The sequence below is a fragment of the Anopheles darlingi genome, chromosome 3 (assembly GCF_943734745.1).
Source record: "Anopheles darlingi chromosome 3, idAnoDarlMG_H_01, whole genome shotgun sequence".
NCBI classification, from domain to species: domain Eukaryota; kingdom Metazoa; phylum Arthropoda; class Insecta; order Diptera; family Culicidae; genus Anopheles; species Anopheles darlingi.
Window position 1 is genome coordinate 13,583,589 of NC_064875.1, and position 16,954 is coordinate 13,600,542.

General features: G+C 47.1%; 1 protein-coding gene across 4 annotated transcripts in view; it reads left to right on the forward strand.

Annotated features, from left to right (window-relative positions):
• Positions 1–16,954, forward strand: part of LOC125958260 (titin) — a 126,439-nt gene that overhangs the window by 79,902 nt on the left and 29,583 nt on the right. For all 4 annotated transcript variants that reach the window (XM_049691493.1, XM_049691495.1, XM_049691496.1 and 1 more), the window contains exon 3: positions 8,651–8,686. The gene's annotated coding sequence lies outside the window, so the exon portion shown is untranslated. The remainder of the gene's footprint in view (positions 1–8,650; positions 8,687–16,954) is intronic.

The following is a 16,954-nucleotide window of genomic DNA, read 5'->3' on the forward strand; positions in this document are numbered from 1 at the left end:
GAGAAAGGTTCAATGAGCAAGAAATGGAAAACGATTCGGCAATTTCGTTGTGCTTAAGGATATTGCGCATCGCTTCGGCCATTGGGAGCGGATGCTTCGCATCGAACAATCGACCACCGGCTGCCATCGTTCCGGCCAAAGCGATATCGGTTCTTTGTGTGTGTGTCTGTATCGATGAGAAGGAGCACTTCCACAACACTTTATCGAGCGACTGATAAGAATAGAAACGTTTTTCGGTGGCGAGAGGAGGCGAGGCAATGAAGCATACTTTGCTTTTGAACTTGTGCCAGCGGCGAACAGTTTTGGAGTTTTAGGGGGAAACAGACACACACACATACACAGACATACACAGAAAGAAAGCCCTGGTACACGCTATCGACATCGACATCAAAGCCAGCCACGATGATAAGGGTGAATCGGTTACGCGAGCGCATCCCACAGGTCGCTGGCCGCCATTGAATAGAAGACGCAGCATTACTGCCACCTGAATGGGCATCAGTGTCGTGTACGGGGACCTTAAGACCGAGACTTAATCGAGCAGCAAAGCAGATAACAATAACAATCACTGGAAAATTGATTTGTCCCGGCGCTCGCGCTCTGCTCTGTGTGTGTGTGTTGCTTTGGTAGCGAGTATACCGGTACGGTACGTACGGTGGCCATTCGCGCAGAGATTCCAGCTTCCAGTGAAGCATCGAAAACTATTTTTCGAACCATGTATGTTCTATGAGAAAATTTAGTGGAACGCGTTCGGGCTTCAACCGAAACCTGTTTTCATCCTCGGATCGAATCTCCTCCAGGTACCTGGCACCTGGTGCCCCAATTGTGATTGCTTCTAGCAGAAAGCGTCGCACCATTCAGTACACTTTAAGACGACAAATTGGTATTTCAAAGACCTTCGAGGTTTAGGCCACGTATTGTGGGGAAGTGATTGTTGCTCGCTGTAATGACAGGGCGCTGACGGAACGCCACCTTAGGGGGCCAAGGCTGGTTTGGGACCGTTTGAAACAATGCTCTCGACACACACACGTGCGTGGTGTGACCCAGTTCAGCACCCACATCAGAGGACAGGCGCCTCTCAATCATCATCGTCGTCGGTAACGTTCAATCGTCAGATTCCTTGTGGCATCCGCGAGGGCACTCGCTTGTGGCCACCGTGGCTCCCGTGGCTCGCGGATGTTTCAATTATTATCGGAACGGAACGCACACTGTAAGGGGTACGCACACCCGTTAACTCGGCCGCGCCAAACAACACACCGAAATGGCTGCTGCGCCAACCGCAACGGGATCAATTTACTTTCCTTTCATCGACCCGTCTGTCTGTGTGTGGCGCTGGTTCAGTCCGTGTGCTGGCCTCGAATTGCGTTCGCCAACCGCAGACCAAACCGTTCATGCGGTGGCCGATCAAGGTGAGCGACGGTGGCGGCGGCGGCACCTTCCTTTGCCTTGGCATTGCATGCCGTGGCCACTAGTGATGTGGTGTTGCTACTGAGGTCTCGAGAGCTTGTGTGTGTGTCTGTGTGTATGCTTGGTTACGTTTTCGGTTTCCTCGCTGCATCACTCGCGGTGCGCTGATCGCGCCACCGGCCACCGGATGCCCTCTAATGAAGTGGCTGCGCCACTATACACCTTTAATGATCTTTGGCGGTGGCGGTGCGGGTGGCTCGAAGTGAAGTGAGTGAAGCTCCTCGCCAAGCTGCGCGGGGGAAATGAAGGCCTTCGATGGCTCATCGGTAACTGCTCGTTATTATTGGAGAACTTTGTATCGATTGCGATGCGGTTGGTGGGTTTATGCTGAACCGAAATTGATCCAAAGGTAGAAAAATGGTGAAGTAAACATATTATTATTACATATTTATTTGGTGCAACATTTGTTTTGTCACAAATTCTGTACTAATATCAATCGTAGTAAGCGAGGGCTTTACTTTGCAAAGTTCGAGATAAGACTGTCTTTAGTTTGTTATTCTAGTTGCTCTTATATATACTAGTTTTAGTCGTGAGATTAAAGAGATTTATGATTTACAGCAGCAGAGCATGAATATGGTTATGTTCTAGTTATGGTTGGTCCTTTTTCATTGTGAGTTGTGAAATTTCCCCTGATGAGACTAACCTGTGCTCACTATTGTTTTTGGTGAATTTCATCTACAAGGAAAGACCTTTAGTATATGCTAGTACGTTCCGACAGACGAACATAACGTTACAATTTGACAGAGCTACAAGGCTTTTAACTAATTCCAATTTAAACGAGTTTGTAACAAGACAGACTTCACGCGAATGTTTCAATCAAGTGTTCGTACAAGCGTTGCATAAATTTATTGAATATGCTCGGTTTACAGTGCTGGGCGGGGGAAAATGAAGGAAATTTTCCCATGAATCCACACTCCGACAGCACTCAACGTGCCAACGCAAACGTATGCGAAAGCAATAATAATAAAAGTTATCTCGATGCCATCGTCAATTGAGAGACGCGAGAACGACGACGACGACGACAACGACGACGAAAACGTATGTCGTTTGCGAATTCATGATCCATTCACCAGGTACAATACCTGGCAATGATTGGCAGTAGCTGGCACAAAGATTCCCTTATAAATGCTCGACGACGACGCTGACGACGCTGACGACGATGGTCGTGGTTTTGTTGCCGGTAGTCCAACTTTCCTCTCGTCGTCGCAACTGCTCTTCGTTTTCGTCAGATCGTCGTCTCAGATTTATCGATACGCTGCTCCTCGATCGATCCTGTATCGACGATCGTCGTTACCCTCCACTTGGTGGTCGTTTGCGAACGTCAAACGAGATGATGACGTACGTGAGATGTGAGAATCATATAGCCAACCCCATCGCAACCAGCCAACTCACTAGCTAGCCGGCCATCCAGACACACACACACACACGCACACAGAGACACACAGAGACACTATCTCTCTTTCGCCTTCGCTCTACTTCAACCTGCTGCTGTTTACAACGAGTAAACAGTGCTTCCCACGGTGCATCAACGTGCCGCGAGCATACGTTCGGGAATGCTTGTCAGCAGGACGTGCAACAGCGCCAGGTGCAGTGAGGTGCAGCACCCTCCTCGGTACCTGGAACCGCATATCTGCTTTCCTGTCAAATGCGAATGCAGAGCAGCTCACGATGCACGTTCCGTTGTGTCCCGCTGTATCGCGCTGCGTGTAAGTGCAAGTGGTGGCGTCTCACCCAATCACCCACTCTTACCCACCCACTCCAGGTGATGCGGTCCACGACCACGGCGACGGAGAGCACGGTGCTGCTCGCGGTAGTAATATCATTTGCATATTGATTGAAATCGAAATTCGAAATTCAATCAATTTCCGCATGATATGAATTTTTAGTCGATTTCATTACACATTATACAATTTGTCCTGGTGAGTTATTTTATTACCGCTTCCCTTCCCTCTCCCCCCAAGGGGGGAGCAGCTCTCCCTCACACTGGGACAGAGAGAGAGCTACCAACGCGCCCAACACGGGGAATTTCCGGTTGCGTCCTCGCTTCATTTCGGTTTTCGGTGCCTTGCGCCGCGCGATGGATGGTTCTCTGCACGTGATTTGCCACGGTGGCGTGTGTGTGTGTGTGGTGCTTATTTTGACATGTTAATATGCGGTGGCCCAGTCGCCCGAATTACCCCTTACCGCACCCTGCGTACCAGGTTCGCTGTTTCGACATTTGAATTCGATTGAATTTCGACGAGCATTCGTATAGCCATGGTTGTCAGGGCAAATGAATTCAAATTTTCGTTAACGGGAATGTATGCAGTATTGTTTTTTTTTTTGGTTGGGTTCAGCATCGGGCTGCTCAGTATTCCAGCCTTTCCCGTTTTGTTTTTCCACCAAGAATTGCGTGGAAAATCACGAGCTACCAGGCGGCTCCATCGGTTGCTAAGAGATTTGTCGATGGTTTTTACTTGCTGGAGTCAGTTAGCCTGTTACCTAGGGAGGGGAGGGGGGGGGGGGAATAATAAATAGCATCATGTATTTATCTTTTTGGGGTGAGGAGACGAGACGTCATTAACAAACTGGGAGCATACATGTTTTGAGTGGCTGATCGAAGATTCATTATTTCCTCCTAAGTCCATCTAAGTAGGCACATAGAAAAACTCACATGGAGCATTCACCGCGGTTCATGGGAAAGAAAAAGAAATGGAACCTTTGCATGAAAACGATGGCGCGTGGTCTGTGGTCTTAGCTGCGCTAAATGCCGACGTCGGTAAACATAATGAGCGTGTGCAGTGAATGAACATGATATTGTGCCTCCATTACCAATGCTGCGCAGCAAAAGATTGCGTCTGAGATTGAATCACAGAACTCGCTTTGTGGAAATGATTAGACGAAAAAAAAACAAAAAAAAAAAACCGGAACGAAAACATGATTCAATCATTCTCTACACAATTTGCCACGATATCGCTCATTGAAACAAATACACAAACACACGCGCGCGCGCGCAAATACACACACAAAACATTTGCACAAATTGCCTTGAACGGATTCGATTTGCCGTAAGTTGGTTTACTCAATATTACCATTCGCATTCGTTTTGCGCATGATGTCTGGCTCTTGCCGGTACCCTGAGGATCGGTTTGGCTAGTTCCGCTTGGTTTCGCTCCGCCAAGGCACATGCCGCCGGTGCCGGTGCCGTTTCGTTTGCTTGTGTTTGATGCCACCGGCCTTCACCGTCAACGCCGCGCCGCCGTCGGAACCGTCGTTACACATGTCGCGATGAATTACTTGCTACCCACGGCTGCTACAGACCACCATTGCCGCTGAGTCGCTCTGCATTTGCAAGCAACAACGCCAGCAGCCAGCAGCGAAACAAAAACAAAACGAAAAAAAACGTCTGGAATGAAAATAAGATAGCAGCGAAGCATAAAACATATCAAACGAGTCTCAGCAGCCAGCACCGAAAGGGGGGGGGAGCCGGAGAATGTTGCTCTTTCTTCCACTTGTCACGCGCCACGGAGGAAACAATCGGTCCGGAGCGACACACTGGGAGGAAGTTGTCAGCGCGATTTTCCCGTCTGGCCAGCAAATATTTTTGCTTGGCTTGGCTTTCGGGGTGCCGGGGTTCTCCCGCATTTCGCCGAAGCTTCTGCTCTCACTCTCGCTCTCGTCTGTGCAGTTATGGGTTTCTTTTTCTTTTGTTGTCGTTACTGCTTGCTGGCCATTACACACGGTGAAGATGTGAAGGCCACTGTGAAGGCAAGCGCGCACAGTCCTGTCTGGTTACGCTTTTTGAGGAATATTTTTCCCGACAACGCTCGGTTGTACCGGGAACGATTTGTTGTTCGTAACGGACCGAACTGATGAGCAAGATTGAATTCCATTTCACCGAAACGATACGCCGTATACGGTCTTATGCGTTGGTGTGCCTCGGCAAGCAATTGCACAGCTTGTGTGTGTGTGTGCACAGGACAAAATAGAATACCACAGACATCGTGAGACGCTCGAGAGCCGCTCGCTACACTAATATATGACGAGGACAGACGACATTAAACTAGCAAAAAAAAACAGAAAACCGGCAACATTTTAAAGAAAGAAAGAAACCACCGCAATGGCCACAATACGGCTGGAAAGCTATGTACGATGTACACACATCGCCGCTGCCTTGCGAACAAGAAAATAATATCATTTCCAGCGCGTGGAATGCGGGAAAATGGTTGGCCGAACGTTTTCCGTCTAGAGTCAGACGACCGGAGGCAAACCGGAAGACATCATCATCATCATCGTTGTCGTCGCCGTCGCCGTCGTCACCGCAACAGCAATCTAACGTGCGTTGTACAGTTGTGCTTGTAAAGGAAAATGCTCAAAAAAAACCGGCGCAGAGCAAGAGTACTGCACAACACATTGCAAAAATGTAAGACTGTTCCTTCTGGAGAAGGAAAAACAGGAAAAATGATTCCGCTTGCACGCGCGTGTGTGTGTTTGTCTTCTTCTATTTAAGAACTAGCTGAGGGAATCGCGGAATTGAGACAAACAGATGTGTTGTACGAACCATTTTTCATTCGTCCAGCCATTTTTCAAGGCAAACCAATTCCTGCTAAATGGTTATGGTCCCTGGAGCTCATAAGGAGCTTGCTGGGTGTGATGAAGCGCGATACCCTCATCTGATCGTTCTTTCGGAAAAGGTGAAAAGTGAAACATTTTCCAACAGAAAATCTACGAGAAAAATTTATCTTCCTAACGAACGAACGTTGAACCAGCAGCAGCAACAGTAGCAGCATGGCCGATAGTTTCACCTCTCGCCCGAACCATTGCTTACGGCGTCCCGGCAAACCGACGAGGGTGACGATGGAAAATAGTTGAAAAACAATTGCTAGCTTCATCGAAGAGCCAACGAAAGATAGTGTTCCTGGAAGTCCCATTAGTGGGGAGCATCCCGCTGTCGCTGGGGGGTGGCAAGTGGTCGCTAATGACGAGCGCCTTTTTGTTGTTGTTCGAACAAAGTTTTCTGACGACCGGCGTTTGGTGTTGATGAGCGCGACCATTCACTGGTTTCCGTATTGGGAAAATCGGTAAGCGGACAACGGGAGTGACAAGCAGCTGATAAGATAAGGGAGAGAGAGAGAGAACAGGGAGTCAACAATCAAGTTTTGGTTCGTTGCTTTAAAGATGAGATCTCGATCTCGATTAGCTTAAGGGGGGGCTTCGGTTATTTCTGGTCAAAAAAGGGCTTATTTTTGACGATTTATTGTGCTGGAACCATTCAACTTTATTTTTTCAAAAGAATGTCATATTAAACTAAAACTTTTCAAGAACATTTGGTTTTATTTTGGGGAAGATTTGATCAAAACTACGTTCATGGCATCCAATCGAGAAAGGCAATTTTGCAAAAATGTACTTTTTGCGGTGCCCATCGTAGCTACGTGCTGGGTCATCTGAAACATACAAATGGGTATTCTTTTGATAGATTATAAGTTTATCCAGGTAGCCCCGTTGAGTTTTTGTTAAATTTCTTATTTTTCGATTTTTGGGAGATTTTTAAAGTTGAAAAAGTGTTACTTTTTTCGATGTTGCCTCAAAAAACGAGTTTTATATAATTAAAAGAATTATCAAAAAAAAAAGTATCAACAATTTTAACAAAAACTTGACGGGGCTACCTGGCAAATAGTGTACAGATTATGTGTTCAAAATTTCAAATCGATCGGTCCAGTAGTTTTTATGCTACGATGGGCACCGACTTTGAAAACGTAGGTTTTGGGAAACGCAATTCAAAAATGCGAGATGCAGTGAGCCTTGTATGAAACTCTGTTTTTCAAAAATCCATATCTTTGTCAGTTTTGCTTCGATTGATCCCAAAACTTTACACAATACTCTTGAAAGGATAAAAACTCGTAAAAAATTATAAAATGTAAATACGAAGAATTAAAATAAAATACCGAAGCCCCCCCTTAAGGTACTGCTTCTTCTCCTGCTCCTGTTGCTGCTTGCATTTGTTGTGACAAGCAAGCGAAACGTCACTCTGACAACCAGCGTACTACGTCACAAGATATAACGGTAGACCGAAGCCCACGGCCTACTATCATGCTGCTTCTGCTGCGGAAAAGCATTGTGCTGTCCGTCAAACCGGTGACATTTCCGGGCCCCCGGAACCAGTAGTCCTCGTGGCATCGCTCGGTAATGAGCTTCATCGGGTTGGCCAACGGCCCCCAAGGGGGGCGGGGGGAGGAAGCATAAAATTTCCAAAAATATGGCCCAAAGCTTGACAATAAACTGTCCGTTATCGTCGGCCGCTTCCGGCTCTCAGGGGCCCCCTCCCTTCTAGCCATGCCTTTCCATCCTTCTTTTCCCCTTTCCGTGGCCGTCCCTCCCCAGGAGAACTGGGACATCGGAAGGAGGACGCTTGTTGTCGAGGCGAAAACGAAGGGACAAAAAAAAACCAACACAACAAACTGCGCTGCGTGTCACAACCGCCGGAGCCACAAAATAATCATCACACGCCCCGGTCAGGGCCCTTCCGTGGTCGCTGTGGTCCCTCAACACTCCTCTCCCTCCTCCCCTCCCCTCACGAAAAGGAAGCAGTAAACCTTTTATCGAAGACGCGTCCCTTCGAGGCTGTTCACCCTCCCTGCCCTGAAATTCCCTGACGTCCAATGATAATGGCACCGGATGTGTTGACCTCGGCCGTCCGTCCACCCCCGGCTGGTTTGGGGGGAGAGGCGAGCTAATTAAAGGCTAGCATACCACCAGCGTGTTATGCGCGGTTACGATCGGAAGTGTCCCCAATGGTACCCGGAGCCGAAATGCTTTCCGAGGATGAAGGGACCGAAAAGGGAACTGCCGGGAGTTGCCGAAGGACAAAAAAAAGGAAGCAGAATACACACGCACACACACACACACACACATACAACAGTTCTCGCCGTTCGTCATCGTTCTCTCCCTTCTTTGCTAGGGGCTCACTCTGTTGCTTCCCCCCTTTTCCGAAGGGGAGACGTTGTTAGACCGGCCACCGGCCATGCTGTAAAGATGATGAATATTTGCCCTGGGTGTTGGCTGGGAATGCCAGCCGCCGCCCTGGTGGGGGTTGTGGGATGGGGAGGGTTTTTTTGGCCTACATAGGGTAGGAGATCCTGCACAGATAACAATACATTCGCCGGGGCTAATAAAGTGTTCTTACCTTTTTTACTGTTTCTCGTTACAGGTTGAGCTAATTACTGGAGAGCATACAACGTTTCTGGTGCGTACACTGTTAGATATCTTTCTTTGTCATTTCTTTGCTATTTAAGAACTAGCTACAAAGTTGGACTAGTATGCGTATTGATGCGAGTTTTATAAAATGAATGTTATCAAAACACGGTTTTTTATTTTCAATTTGAATTTGTTTTTCATCTTTATTCAAGTAATGTGTATATTTTCATGCATGATTGTGGACTAAAACGCTTCGCGTACTTGGTACTGCATCAATTTATTTATTTGGTAGGAATTTTTGATGAATTGTTATTAGTTATTAGTTAGCTGATTTGTAGGTTATTCATTTTATATTTAAAATATTACATGAGTACACGTGTATCTGGCTATACCTTCTTCACTCTACTTTTGTTCATCGCTTCATTTTGCTGTTTTCAACAATAAAATACTGGCGAAAATCATCAGACCTGTTTGAAAATTAATCCAATACTCAAAATTCCTGAAATGGAAGGACTATTTCTACCAAAAATCCTCTTAACTGAAATAACTTCTGTGTTTCTAATAATAATAATAATGAGTTCACGATTGCTGAAACACACATAAATAGATTCTGGCCAACTCTAACTAATGTAAAATTATAATAATCCAGAAACTGTTGAAAATATTTTATTCTCTTCACACGAATTCATGGTTGATTCAATGGCAGAAACAGGAATTATTCATCGATTTTTTACCGATGCAGAACTTTTTCCTTGATAAAAACGGTTGCATTTTGAATGAAATATTATCAATCATTCTTTTTTGCCTTTGAAATAACGCTGAAACAAGAAAATCATTCCAAAAACAAAGCTGTAAAGTATTGTGTTTAAATTGCCAGAAACATCTCCATCAGTCTAGCAACACTGTACCTATCGCAGGCCCGACTATCAACATCAAATCAACATCCCACTGCGGCACCCGGGGGAAGGAGAGTTTGAATAAAGATCAATCGCAAACAGCAATCGCTTGCGCAATAAGACACACACCACACACCGACGAACATCTCATCTCAATCAGCAGTTTAATGCTGATGGCCGACGCTCATCTTTAATCAGCACGACTAATAAATTGGAAATTTTATTTCCAACGTGCCCAACGAGCTCATCGAACCTATCATCGATCGGCGATGATGAGGTGTAACGTGCCGCGTTGTGTCGTGTCGTACTGTGGTAGCTACCCACAGTGTGACCTACTGGCGATGTTTCTTACGCTGAAATTGCTTCCATTACTGCTGCTGCTTCTTCTTCTTCTGCTTCTTCGCTACCGTCGACCGGTACATTACATAAACAGCTCTAATTGCTTGCTGAAAGAAATTTGTCAAGCCTCTTTACGTAAGGAACACCACTCAACGCATCTCAACATCGTGTGTGTGTGTGCGTCGATTCCTGCAGTTGATTTATGGCCGTTAGCAAGATTAATAGGTTTACGGCCTAATGGTATTCGAATTCTCGAAATTCGGGCTGGGTGGTGGTGGTCATTTCCATCCCAATGCCACCCGCAATGAATAAAACATACGTTTTCAAATCACATCAGCCCCCGGTGGCGGTGGCCCGAAGGAGCTCTCTTTTTTTTCTCGATTTTATTTTCATTCAATAACGACGCAAGTATCCTGCTTTGATGTCTACCAAAAGGAGCATGGCGATGGTTACTGCGATGGTTCGGCAGGTCATTTGGCCACCTTTTCGCCCGGGGTTCGGTGACGCCGAAACATTAATCCAAAGCCGAAGCTCGAGAGAACCTTCACTATCGATCACTCGCTCGGGATGAGTGCTTTTTACTGCGCGACGACACTTGAAGGTGGGCCTGGGGGAGGACTCGTCGTCGGTGTCGTCGTCGTCGATTGCATGGTGACTACGTCCGATCGACCGGAACGACCTCCAGTCCAGTCCGGTCCAATGATTTGTAGACATTTTTCCGACGCCTCGGAAGACGCCAGATCCTGACGTGAGGACGAACGTCGGTCATGTCCACAATTCATAATTCATCACCATCGGTGTGGAATAGAATTTAAGACTTTTTTTGCATCACACACACACACGCACGCGCGCCAGCTCACCTTGCCGGAGTTCGAGCACCTCCCAAACGCCTTGGCCTTTGCTTTGTTTTTCCGTATCGAGGAACCGAACCGAACCGAGGCAACTCGAGCATCTTGAAGCTTCGCTGAAACGGAATGTTCAATTAACGTGCCACTAGAGCCTAGCGGGTATCGGTTTATACTCGGTGTGCTTGCCCGGCAATGCTCGATGCTAATGAGATGCCTTTACCCGCACGTTTGACGTTTGGGTTGGGCCGAAACCGATTGTCGGTCGGTCGCTGTCGGTGACGGTGCCATCACCTTCGCTCGAGTTCAATCAATGCTTCAATGCGCAGCATACCGGCATCAGGTTAGCGAAATGTCAATCTCTAGCACTCGGTAAGCTCGTGGTAATTATTTATTAGTCATATGCAGCAGCAGCAGCAGCAGCAGCAGCAGTCGTTCGGGGCCTCGATCATTTCTGGTGATTGACGGGCGGGTTAAAGGCCACCACCGTTTGCACCGTTTGCGGGATGTTTCGATGATTGTGCGGTTCTGGTACTGGAGCACCCGGGGCAGCATGGTCGTCGTAACTGTTGATTGGCGCAGTTTGTGGCGTACTTCATTTGTGTGTTACTTCAGACGGCAGTCGTCATATTGCTGCTGCTGCTGCTGCTGCTGCTGCCAGAAAGCGAAGGTCACTTTTCTGTATAATTAGTTGAATAATGTAGATGAATCTATGTTTTCGCAGCTCAAATGGAGGCCAAGGCAGCCCAAATGTTGGGAAATTTCGCAAATTTTTTGCCCTAAAATTCATTCAATCAAATCTGGTGCTCTGTTAAATCTCCTTGATTAAATCTTGTTTTTTTCCGACGAGACCAGCATCGCCCGTATTTCCCTCAGGCGCAGGCTTTCCGTCGTGATAGGAATGCGTGATAAATGTAATTGATCCTCGGATGCCCTCGACAACTGGTTGCTCACCTAGGCGACCAGGTTTTTAAGCCCCAGCATCCTGGCCTACTGCTCCTCTCTGTTTTTCGAATGTTTTTCATTCGCTCACTGGAACGATTTTACGATTTCCAGCCACCGTTGAGCACCGTCGACGACAAACACAACAAAACAAGGCTAGTGCCGAACGACCGCGGGGCTTCGCTGGTCGACGGATTAGCCGACGAGAGGCAAAAGTTTACGCGGAAAACAACACACAACGCGCAACGCTCGCCTCCGGTGTTTGGTGCTGCGGCCATCAACAATCCAGCCAACTAACGACCAGTCCTACAGTGGCTCTAGTACGAGGGAGTACTTTCGGTGGAAAACAAATTGGGAATCCATAACGACGAAGGGCTGAGCGAACGGGCAAGGAGTGCAATTGGCGCCCCCCATTCTGGGTGGTGCGTATCCGTTTCATGGGAAAAGGATCATCACGAGCACCAACGCGGTACAGAGCCCAAACACACCACTCTGCGCTGCCCTCTCGACAATCTCGTCGCAGAAAAATTCATTCCAAAAACCCTCCAGGGTGACAAACACCGACCGATGGTTTGCCATTCGAACCAAGTCAACCACCGTACCTGAAGAGCAGAGGAGGAGGAGGAGGAGGAGTGTTGCATTGTTTATACACTAGCCTGGCACGGTATACTCGGTTCCAGTTTCGTCGTTTTCCCTCTTTGTTTTCCCAACAGCTTCAGTTTGTTCACTTTTCCGAATTAAATTTGTAATCAGATAATTGCGACGCGACTGTTGCGCGTCGTCCAAGGGCTGTTGGCAACCTCGCTTGCCAGGGTTGTTGGCAACGTTCCGTTCGTTCATGCTACTAACCGGCCACTGTACTGGTCAATGTGGTTTCGTTGCCTCTCGGCAGTGCCGTTGTTGTGTTGTCTGTCATCGGGTTCGGGGTGGGTTTGAAGAATTTATTGAATTTCCCTGGCAACAACGAAAAAGGACGGAGATGAAACGCGTTTTTGCAATGTGATAATAACTGGCTTCAGTGCTCTCGTGGTTTCGTGCACTGATAATATGATTAGGTAGAGATGTTTAACAAGTTATCCAGACATTGAGGATGTTTGATGTTGTATTATAAATTCTGAATTAGTTCAAAAAACGATCTTATAAGATTGCATAAATTACCAAATTTTAATCTGTAAAAGTGGGTTCCTTGGATGAATTTAATCCCATTTTTTTTTATCATGAAATTCCAAATCGGTAAACGGATTCATCAAATAGTAATAACAAAGCTAGTAATCATTGCTTCTGGTTCATCACTTTTTTTCATTTAGTAAAAGGCTTATTTCCTAATTTACTAATTACTTATCCCTTCATTATCGTTTACGAAGGGTATTAACCCTCGAATTTCATTTACCACCAGAAACATTTAACTCTGCCACAAAAGGCTATTACGCTCGAGGTTTAGATCATTCCAATCACTTACTACAATATTGTATGTCAACAATCTTTTAGACCAATCATTTGGTATTTGAGTTTAGTTAAAAAATGTAGCTAAACCAGTTATTAAAATGTCCACGTTAGCGGCAAAAAACACATTCAGAAATTTCCAAAACCAACGACAGTTGTTACCTTTTCACTTATAAGCTACAAGCGAATTTTCTTCCGAAAAAAGCCAAAATACAATGATTAAAATAATTAAAAAGAAAATTCTAAACAGAATTCTAACTTGAATTGTAGAGTTTTTGTTTAGACAAACTACAATTGGATAGAATTAGTTAACAATTTTACAAGCACATCACTTGATCAGCCATTGCAGCGAAGACTCCCATGTCACTCAGCATTTCGCCAGCAGCAGCAGCAATCGCTGCAGCTTAGAGTCATTATGCTCACCCAAGACAGTGAATATTGTTCGGCTTTACAGGCTTGACAATGCTGTCACGATGCATTCGGTAGCGGTGCTACTGTCCGCGAAATACAGCTGTCCTGTCGTCCGTTGAAGTTCCACGTTTGGCACACTGGCCACTGGTGCCTCACCGTCAACACTCCTAACGGGCACCAGTTGCAGAGCGCAGAACGAAGTGGCGAATGCAATCAGTGTAATGCTCTGTAATACGCTTCGCACGCGAACCCGTTGTGCGAACATGGCCACTGGGGTGCTGATAGGCGAGAGTCGTTTACTCTGCCCAAGATGGAGCTGCACTTCGAGGCTTACATCTTCGGTACTTTATGGATCGTTGCGCCGCTGGAGTCCAACCCCAAACCGACCTCCTCCATCCCGAGTCTCTCTCTCTCCGTCGGTCCGAGGACGTTGATTCTAGACAACAGATGAACGATAAGCTAAACGGCGAGCATCACAGCAGCAGCAGCAGCATCGTAACATTCGTGCGTAACATTTGTTTCCTTGAGACCGACCGACCGACCGGCCAGCCAGTCGTTGCTGCTGTCTTGCGACGACAGCCATCTCTTACGTTGCCCGTTCGTCTGCAGCCGCGTCGTCGTCTGGCTCGTCGTTGTTTCGCATTTTTCATTTTGCATGTTCCACCAGCATTCACCACGAAGACTGGCGCTTCTGCTGCTGCTGTTGCTGCTGCTGCTGCTTAGCCCCCAATTCAGCCGCGGGCCGATGATTTATGATGACATAATGTCCATTTATTGCAACAAACTGCAGATGAGTCGTGCGACGACGACCAAGACAACGATGGTGACGACGACGACGACGTTGGTACAAAAACAACGAACAACGTCGTCGGTCCTGAGAATCCGGTCCGTCCTCTGTCAAGCTGCATGCGGCAACGGCGGACTCGAAACGGCTACCGGCACTCCGTGGTGTCAGGTTGCTCCGTGGTTTTGTCCGGTCGAGTGCAAATGGTCGAGCGATTAGTCTGATGGACTCACACGATGGAGCAGCATACGCATATCAGTCTCGAGGTTGGAGAATCGAGGAATCAAATCACCGACATCTGTGGAACGCCTAATGCTAATGGCATTTTCAATCTGTTTTGTTTAACTGATGCTCACATGATGGCAGGTATAGTCGCCAGATGGAAGGCCAGAGGCACATCCAGGTTCTGATGTATGCACGCAGCATGGAGAATGGAGAAAAGTAAATCGCAAACGCAAAAACCACGGAGCATCATAAAGTTTGCGAACATATTAGCGTACCGAAATGGCGGACGCCGGTTGGATGCCAGATTAGTGCTGCATCGGAACACACGCGCCCAGTAGCCCAACCAGCACCGGAGGCAGCATAACCATTACATGAAACCGTACACACATTATCAAATGAACATTCTTAATTTGGTTAAAAGCTTTACGGAAAGGACCGACCGCGCCCGTAGTTATCTCCGGTTTGCTCGCGTGTTTTTTGTTGTTGTTTGGGTGCTTTTTTTCCCTCGGAGGATGCAGCTTTTATGCATCTCCGCCGGTAAGCGGCTTACCGGATGGTGTAATATGCGGTGCGCTGCGCTTCGCGGGATGGAATTGACGACGTTTCTGGTGAATGCTGTGGTTCCGGGTGACGTCACAGCGAGTGACGTTTAATTACAGGAAGTGGAGTTGTGCTGGAATGCAACAAATTGATGTGTTTTGATGTATGCTCACTGGATTCTAAGAATCAACCCCGTAAACTTATAAGCAACATATGCTCTCGGAAGGGAAAAGCTGTAATACAGTATTCCCTGTATCGTCCCTCAAGTGTGTATGTGTGTGTGTGTGTGTCTGCACTCCAGTAATCCCTCCAATCATTGCCGCTAATTTGGTTTGCAATTAATTTCAGTATCCCGCAGGGCACCGGAGCTAACCCCTTTTGGCCCCGGCACTCGCCGTTAATTATCGTCAGCAAAACCGAAAACGGACCAAAAGCCGCAAGAAGACAATTACATTTTCTCCATAAAACCTAATTAACCTCTTCGGGGGTGCTGAACTTTGGTTTATCGCCTGGCCAGAGTTCGGTCTGGCGGCCCTCCGGCCGGCGGAGTGGATCGATCGGGCTGGTGCGTTCGTTTCCGTTACGCCGTTACCAAACCTTGAGCGTTACGATTCCTATAAGAATTGCCTCCGAGATCGTATGGTGGCGCCAAATTTCTCAAACCAACTTCGACCCTCCGAAGAACTTCCTCGTGTGTGTGTGTACTGCATTCTGTTGAGTGTTGCTGATGCTCCAAATGGTTTACCAAATGAGGACAGTAAAATTAAGAAAAATTATCTTCCGTGCACACTGAGCCCGAGCTACTAATGCGAACTAATTTAACTTTGATTTCGTCACTCATTGTTGAGCATTCGCGTAACGAGTGAAGTGTTGTGTGATGTAATACTCTCCGTTTTTTGTTGTCAAGACATAGTCGGAGAGAGAGAGAGAGAGAGCGAAAGCGAATCCAACTATCTAGTGTCTTGACGGTGGCGGTTCAAAGGTGCATAAAAACCGATGCAAATGAACGGAAAAGTGGTCAGTCCGACTTCGCCGACGCTCACCTGGTACCTATACATACCTGGCCTGGAAACCTCACGATGAAAAGTTAAAGTTGATTGCGAAGATTGATGAAAGGTGGGTGCGCGAGGAGCAGGAGGAGGAGGAAGAAGCAGTAGGACGCTGCATTGACCAGAATCAAATTAAAAGTAATCTGGAAGAGAAAACTTTTTAATTTCTTTTTAATTATATCAATACTCCAAAGCCCAAAGTCCCTCTCTTCACCCCTCCGGGAGACGGTGGAGGCGCCCTGTGAGTAAACTTTCGTTCGTTCGTTCGTTCGTTCGTTCGTTCGTTCGTTCGTTCGTTCGCTCGCTCGCTATTCCCTTCGTTCAGTTCGAGTTCAGCCGGTTGACCGAAAGGCGAATGGCGGCGAACGCACCATAAAGGTAGAAAGCTCCACCATTGCTCGATGCAAAGCGAAAAAGGAATTTCTTCGTACTTTTAGAGTGTGTGTGTGTGTGAGAGAGAGAAAGAGAGAGAGGCAGCTAGCAAAACGCAATGTCGCCATCCGCTGGGTCACAAAACCCGTCCGGGAAAAGGGATCCGTTGGTAGGCACCGGAGGCTATTTGAGGTTCCGTTTCCTCGGAAAGTCATCTCGGAACAGGTCTTCGTTGTGGTAGCCTTGTACCCTCGAGGGCGAGGCCGAGTTTGTGGACTGGACTGGACCGGTAGAGGACGAGTGGCTGGGACCGGCTGATTGCTGACATTTAATTTCCGCTCAAAACACGTCTCGTCTCAAGCGCGTGCGAAGTGGATATGTGTCGGAAGTGAGACAATTATTGCATTTCTCTCTCCCAACATACACGCAACATCGAGCGTTGGCCAATGTTGCACTAGCACTTTAATCAAT